Consider the following 8,997-nt stretch of genomic DNA (forward strand, 5'->3'; position numbering starts at 1 on the left):
GTTTCTGATTCATACAGCAGGTTTACACTTGGCTGCCGCAAGCATTTGGGGGAGTGAACCAGTGAAATGGAATGGTAGATCTCTCTCTCTCTCTTTCTTTCTCTCTCTCTCCCTCTGCCTCTCAAATATATAACAATGCAAAAGATCAACAAAACCAAAAGCTGTTTTTTGAGAAGATATATAAAATAGATAAACCTTTACCCAGACTAACAAAAAAAAAAAAAAAGAGAGAAAAAAAAAAAACTCAAATAACATTAGGGACAAAAAAAAAAAAAAGATACATTACAACCAATACCACTGAAATACAAGAAATCTTAACAAATAATTATAATAAAGTATATGCTAATAAACTAGAAAACTTGAAGGAATAAACTCCTGAATACATATATTGTACTGAGATTAATTCAAGAAGATATAGACATTCTAAATAGACCCATAATGAGCAATGAGATTGAAGCAGTAATAGAAAGTCTTCCAAGAGGGAAATGTCCAGAACATGATGGCTTTATCACTGAATTTTATGAAACTTTTAAAAAGGAAGTAATTCCAATACTCTTTTTTTAACTTTTATTTAATGAATATAAATTTCCAAAGTACAGCTTATGGATTACAATGGCTTTCCCCCACCGAACTTCACTCCCACCCGCAACCCTCCCCTTTCCCACTCCCTCTCCCCTTCCATTCACATCAAGATTCATTCTCAATTCTCTTTATATACAGAAGATCAGTTTAGTATATATTAAGTAAATATTTCAACAGCTTGCCCCCACACAGAAACACAAAGTGAAACATACTGTTTGAGTACTAGTTATAGCATTAAATCACAATGTACAGCACATCAAGGACAGAGATCCTACATGATATTTTTAAAAAAATTGATTAATTTTCTATGCAATTTCCAATTTAAGGCAATTCCAGAACATTGAACACTATGTAATTCTGCCAAACACTCTTTATGATACCAGCATCCCTCTGATACCAAAGTGAACATAGACACAACACAAAGACTACAGATCTATATGATTGATGAACATAGATGAAAAATTATCTACAAAATACTAGCAAACAGAATCCAAAACTATATCATACAGAGCATACATACATCACCAATTGGGATTTACACGAGAAATGCAATGGTGGTTCAACATACGCAAATCAATAAATATCAAAATCACATCAAAGAAATGAACAAAAACCATATGATTGTCTCAATAGATGCCAAGAAAACATTTGAAAAGATTCAGTACCCCTTCATGATAAAAACGCTCCACAATTCAGGTATAGAAATAAAATTATAAAGGCTATATAAAATTATAAAGGCTATATATGACAAACCAAATAAATCATACTGAATGGGAAAAGTTGAAATCATTTCCCCTGAGATCTGGAGCAAGACAAATGTGTCCATTTTCACCATTCTTACTCAATATATTATTGGGCATACTAGCAAGATCAATTAAAGAGGAGAAAAAAAGAAATGGCATCAAAGAGCCAATCTCAAAGTGAAGAACAAAGACTACAACAACTGTGCAAAATATTTATTATGAGACAGTAATTTGTTTAGAGAAATGTCAAAGTGGATTCCATAATTTTAAAATGTGTCTAGCAATGCGTATCTCAGTCAAAATTTTTCAGTTTCATGATAAAATTTGTAAGTAGCTTCTAACTACAACCAACTAAAATATAATGTTTCAGTAACTACTAATTGGCTCATTACTTAAAGGCATCTTGATAATGCTTATATGTAGAAGGCATTCCTCTTACAATTCCAGACAGTATATAGAGTTTATCAGTGTAGCCATTTAGGTCACAAAAGAAGCACTAACGGGGAAAAAACATAGTATTAGCAATTTTTTTATTTCAAATATTCTAAATATAGAACAATTTATAAAATCTGGGAAATTTAAATATTTCTTATCACTACACAATCATTAGAATACTGGAGTTTTTAGGGTATAATTGAGACACAGCAGGTATAGGGACATCTTGTGATGATCCCATCCCTCATAAGAGTGTTAGTTAAGAGTCCTGGCTGCTCCACTTCTAATCCAGCTCTCTGCTAGTGTGCCTGGGGTAACTGAGAAAGACGACCTAACTTCCTGGGTACAGTCCATCAAACTGGAAGAACTGGATGGTGTACCAGGCTCCTGGCTTCGTCCTGGCCCAGCCCAAGCTGTTGTGGCCATTTGAAGAGTGAACCAGTAGATGGGAAATTCTATCACTACCCTCTCTCTTATTTGTCTCTCTATCTTTGTAACTATGCTTTTAAATAAGTTTATAAATATATCTTGAAAAAAATAAGCACAGAGCTGTTAACTAACCTCTGAAAAATAGACATTAACCTGTATAATCTACCATCTTCACTACTAGTGAAGTGTAGCCACCACATATCTCTGTACAAATGTTCTTTTAAATTATATCAATGTAAGAAAAATAACTGATGCTATCTATTTTCCCACAGAAGTGAGGTTATACCTTTGGCATCAAATATTGGGGACAACACAGTGATATGAGGTCAAAGCCAAAATGCAAGTTTTCACAAAGAACAGAGAGAATTAATGGAGGCTTGAATGAAGCTAGCTGTGTTGGGAGGTGTGTGTGAGTGTGTGTGTGTGTGTGTGTGGCATGTATATAAGATATATATTTCAGTTACTTTAAAAACAGAATATGATGCATAAAATTTTATCACCTTAGATTAAAGACAACCTTTAAATTTTCCATCTTTCAGGGACTTTTCTGCATCTTATGATGAGATGCTCCTCCTTGACTTCTTGCGTCATAATATCTACAATATTAGTTTTTTTTCACTCTTACAAATAAAACATTCTTACATGATAAGTCATTCGCAGCACCATCAGGATCTGAAAACAAAACTGCCACAGACCTGTTTATGCAACACAGATTGATTATCCATAATGATAAACCCAGCTGTCAAAAAATTGACATATGTATACACAAACACAGAAAACGCTATAATTAATTTCAAGTTTATACAATATTATCTCATTTAAACTTTAGCAACAGGCAAAAAATAGTTATATATCATCATGATATCAATTTTCAAACTGAGATACCAAATTTCAGTTGTGAAATAATTTATGAGGAAATTGGTCACATGAATTCTCTCAACACCATTGTGAGAGGTGTCTAATTCCAGAAAGTGATTCCAAAAGGAACAATCCAATTAGATTACATTTGTTTCTAGCTGTGATTGAATAGACTACAGCATTGACAAAAACAGTACATAAATTTGCATATAAAGTATGCTTTAAAACTTTTGAAAATGTTATTAAAGCCGTTTATATTTAGCTATTTTTGATAGTCTCTTAGCTTTCTTTTCCTTTCTTAAAGAAGAAAAACATGTTTATTTCTGTTTTAGGAAAGACAGAACTTCAGTACTTACACAGTGATAACAGTAGAGCTGCTTATACTATGGTAGCATAAATATTATATACTTATGACTAAACCCTCAAATTTCAATTTCTTAACTTTTTTGGAGTCAACGATCTATGGAAGAAATCTTAATGCAGAATTTGAGACCTAACTATATAATATTTATGAAATGTTTGAGAATGTTAACAGAAGGCAGTTTTTCTTGGGATAATATCTAAGTTATCTAACAAGATGCAGAGAGCTGTACATGAAATAACTCTGGCCAATGCCTCATTTTTATTCCATTATTAAAAACAACCTGGTGTTAAAATGGAAATGACATAGAAAATTAATTAATTTGAAAAAAAATTATGTAGGATCTCTGTCTTTAATGTGCTGTACATTGCTATTTAATGCTATAATTAGTAATCCAATGGTAGTTTTTTCACTTTATGTTGCTATATGGGCAAAATGTTGAAATCTTTACCTAATATATACTAAACTGATCTTCTGTATACAAAGAGAATTGAAAATGAATCTTTACATGAATGGAAGGGGAAAGGGAGCGGGAAAGGGGAGGGTTGCGGGCGGGAGGGAAGTTATGGGAGGGGGGAAGCCATTGTAACCCATAAGCTATACTTTGGAAATTTATATTCATTAAATAAAAGTTTAATAAAAAAAAAGAAAAAAAACTTAAACATAAGAGAAAAAAAAGATGATTACCAATAAAAATCAATATTCTGCTGAATGTTGTTGAAGATAATCTAAGAAACAAATTTTAAATCATGAACAGCCTTAAATCATAAAGTTTGTGGCTTTTTTCTTCCAAATACAAAGGAAAAATAAATGTAGATGGTTGGATCTAGTACAATTGTACAAGTAGGTACTTATGACTTCTTTCCTTAAATGCGTTCTTTAAAAATAGTTAACCTAAATTACTTAAGCCTCATTGACCAACTAACATTATTTAAATCTATCCAAGTTTATAAGCGATGGCCTCTGCTAAATAAGGAAAATGGCCTCTTACGAAAATCTTACAAAATCTTATAAGAACCAAAAGCAGTATAAGTAAAAATAATATTGTTAATGAACTTAAATATAAAATATTAATATTTTGTTAGCAAAATATTTCAGTAGCCAAAGACAAAAGAATAGACATAAGTAATTTTTAAAAGATTTATTTATTGATTTGAAAGACAGAATTACAGAGAAGCAGAGGCAGAGAGAGAGAAGTCTTCCATCCACTGGTTCACTTTCCAAATGGCCACAACAGCTGGAGCTGAGCTGTATCTGAAGCCAGGAGCCAGGAGTTTTCTCTTGGTCTCCCACACAAGTACAAGGGCCCAAGGTCTTGGGCCATCTACTGCCTTCCCAGTCCATAGCAGAAAGCTGGATCGGAAGTGGAGCAACTGGGACTCGAACTGGTGCCCATATGGGATGATGGCACTGCAGGCAGCAGCATTAACCACTAAGCCACAGTGCCAGTCCCAGACATAGGTAATTTGACTCATTATATTAAATGCCATGTGTTTACTCCTTATTATAAAAAGTATATACATTTTAATATCTCAAATTGAGTGTTACTTCTTACATTTGCATGATCCTCTTTTGGAAAACATTGGCATACCGTTTAGTCTTGTTCATGGAATCATACTATGGAATATTTCTCTCAGATTGTTTCTTTGTATGTATTACAAGCAAACTATCTATGAAATGCAATAATTTCATGCTTCTTAATTCTTTTACATACCACAAGATACTCACAAATTTCTCCAAAAGCAGGATTGCATTTGGACAATGGAAAGGTTGTGTCCATTTGAATAAATGAAATCTGGAATTAAATCATTCTTATTGTACATTAACTAAGGACAAACACATGAGAAAAAAAGACTAAAGAATCTTGCTTCATATGCATTATATTTGGGTGGAAAAGAACCTGTTTCTCAAGTGATTTGACTACACAATATCTGTATTACATAACCTGATTAACCTAAAGGACAAAGGACTCGAAGATATTTTTCTGAAGGAGAATCACAAATAGCCAACATGTTAAAATAAAAAAAAATGAAAGCTTGTCATTGTAAAAATTAAAACAAAAATAAGAAAGGAAGAAGGGAGGGTGGGAGGGAGAGAGGGAGCAGAGTGAGAAGTATCATTATGCTCTTAAGACTGTATACATGAAATACATGAAATTGGTTCCCTTTATATAAATAGATAATAGAAACAAGAATTAAATATTTTAAAGGTATGAACTTGTCTCCTCAGAGCTGTTTTAAAATATCAGAAAATTGTGTTGATGATGATGTGGACCAGTGCCCTGTGGTGGGAATGCAAAACAGTGCAGCTATTAAAGATAGGTTAATCATTCTGTCGGCTGCCTCTTCACTTTCCTGACTGTTTCTTTTGAAGTACAGAAACTTCTCAATTTGATGCAATCCCAAATGTTAATTTTTGCTTTGACTGCTTGTGCTTGTGCTTCTGGCGTCTTTTCCAAGAAGTCTTTGCCGGTACCTATATCTTGCAGGGTTTCTGCAATGCTCTCTAATAATTTGATGGTGTCGGTAGTAGATTTAAGTCTTTAATCCATGTTGCGTGGATTTTTGTGTAAGGTGAAAAGTAGGGGTCTTGCTTCATGATTCTGCATGTGGAAATCCAATTTTCCCAGCACCATTTATTGAATAGACTGTACTTACTCCAGGAATTGGTTTTGGATCTTTGATCAAATATAAGTTGGCTGTAAATGTTTGGGTTGATTTATGGTGTTTCTATTCTGTTCCATTGGTCTATCCATCTGTTTCTGTACCAGGACCATGCTGTTTTGATAACAACTGCCCTGTAGTATGCCTTGAACTCTGGTATTGTGATGCCTCTGGCTTTGTTTTTGTTGTACAAGATTGCTGTAGCTATTCGAGGTCTCCTGTGTCTCCATATGAATTTCAGCATCATTTTTTCCAGATCTGAGAAGAATGTCTTCGGTATTTTGATTGGTATTGCATTGAATCTATAAATTGCTTTTGGAAGAATGGACATTTTGATGATATTGATTCTTCCAATCCATGAGCATGGAAGATATTTCCATTCTTTGGTATCCTCTTCTATTTCTTTCTTTAAGGTTTTGTAATTCTCATTGTAGAGATCTTTAACGTCCTTGGTTATGTTTATTCCAAGGTATTTGATTGTTTTTTAGCTATTGTGAATGGAATCGACCTTAGAAGTTCTTCCTCAGCCATGACATTGCCTGTGTATACAAAGGCTGTTGATTTTTGTGCATTGATTTTATATCCTGCTACTTTTCCAAACTCTTTTATGAGTTCCAGTAGTCTCTTAGTAGAGTTCTTTGGATCCCTAAATAGTTTGAGTTCTTCCTTCCCAATTTGTATGCATTTAATTTCTTTTTCTTGTCTAATAGCTCTGGCTAAAACTTTGAGAACTATATTGAATAGCAGTGGTGAGAGTGGGCATCCCTGTCTAGTACCAGACTCAGTGGAAATGCTTCCAACTTTTCCCATTCAATAGGATGTTGGCTGTGGATTTTTCATAAATTGTTTTGATTGTATTGAGGAATATTCCTTCCATACCCAGTTTGCTTAGAGTTTTCATCATAAAAGGGTGTTGTATTTTATCAAATGCTTTCTCTGTGTCTATTGAGATAATCATATGGTTTTTCTTCTGCAGTCTGTTAATGTGGTGTATCACATTGATTGTTTAGCGAACACTGAACCATCCCTGCATACCAGGGATAAATCCCACTTGGTCTGGGTGAATGATCTTTCAGATGTATTGTTGCATTCTATTGGCCAGAATTTTATTGAGGATTTTTGCATCTATTTTCATCAGGGATATTAGTCTGTAATTATCTTCCAATGTTGCATCTTTTTCTGGCTTAGGAATTAAGGTGATGCTGGCTTCATAGAAAGAATTTGGGAGGATTCTCTCTTTTTTGATTGTTCTGAATAGTTTGAGAAAAATTGGAGTTAGTTCTTCTTTGAATGTCTGATGGAATTTAGCAGTAAATCCATCTGGTCCTGAGCTTTTCTTTGTTGGGAGGACCTTTATTACTGTTTCAATTTCTGTGTCAGTATGGGTCTGTTTAGGTTTTCTATGTCCTCCTGGTTCAATTGAGGTAGGTTGCATGTGTCCAGGAATCTTATCCATTTCTGATAGATTTCCCTGTTGGCTGGCATACAAGTCCTAGTAGTAATTTCTGATGATTCTTTTTATTTCTGTGGTGTCCGTTGTTATGTTTCCTTTTTCATGTCTGATTTTATTGATTTGGGTCTTTTATCTACTTTTTTTAGTTAGTTGAGCCAATGGGGTGTCAATTTTGTTTATTTTTTCAAAAAACCAGCTCTCATTTGGCTGATTTTTTTGTAATTTTTTTTATTCAATCCTGTTGATTTTTTCTCTAATTTTAATTATTTCTCTTCTCCTAGTAGATTTGGGTCTGATTTGCTGCAGAAAAAATGGGAAAAAATATTTGCAAACTATGCAACAGATAAAGGGTTGATAACCAGAATCTACAAAGAAATTAAGAAACTCCACAACATCAAAACAAACAACCCACTTAAGAGATGGGCCAAGGACCTCAATAGACATTTTTCGAAAGAGGAAATCCAAATGGCCAACAGACACATGAAAAAATGTTCAAGATCACTAGCCATCAGGGAAATGCAGATCAAAACCACCGTGAGATTTCACTTCACCTGGTTAGAATGGCTTACATTCAGAATTCCACCAATAGATGCTGGAGAAGATGTGTGGAAAAAGGGACACCAACCCACTGTTGGTGGGAATACAAACTGTTTAAGCCACTATGGAAGTCAGTCTGGAGATTCCTCAGAAACCTAAATATAACCCTACAATACAATCAGTCATACCTCTCCTTGGAATTTACCCAAAGGAAATTAAATTGGCAAACAAAAAGGCTGTCTTCACCTTAATGTTTATTGCAGCTCAATTCACAATAGCTAAGACCTGGAACCAACCCAAATGCCCATCAGCAGTAGACTGGATAAAGAAATTATGGTACATGTACTCCATAGAATACTATTCAGCAGTCAAAAACAATGAAACCCGGTCATTTGCAACAAGATGGAGGAATCTGGAAAACATTATGCTGAGTGAATTAAGCCAGTCCCAAAGGGACAAATATCATATGTTCTCCCTGATCAGCGACAACTAACTGAGCACAAATGGGGAAACCTGTTGAAGTGAAATGGACACTATGAGAAACAGTGACTTGATCAGCTCTTGTCCTGACTGTTGATGTACAATGTAATACTTTATCCATTTTAGTATTTTTGTTTTGTTTTGTTCTAGTACTAGTGGTTGAACTCTATAATTAACACACCATTACTCTTAGCTGTTTAAATTTTAACTGAAAAGTGATCCCTGTTAAATATAAGAGTGGGAATAAGAGAGGGAGGAGATGTACAATTTGGGACATGCTCAATCGGACTTGCCCCAAATGGTGGAGTTAGAAACGTGCCAGGGGATTCCAATACAATCCCATCAAGGTGGCATGTACCAATGTCATCTCACTAGTCCAAGTGATCAATTTCAGTTCACAATTGATCATGCTGATAGGTCTAAGAGTCAAAGGGATCACACAAACAAGACTAGTGT

This window comes from Lepus europaeus, chromosome 2, assembly GCF_033115175.1.
Source record: "Lepus europaeus isolate LE1 chromosome 2, mLepTim1.pri, whole genome shotgun sequence".
Lineage (NCBI taxonomy): Eukaryota > Metazoa > Chordata > Mammalia > Lagomorpha > Leporidae > Lepus > Lepus europaeus.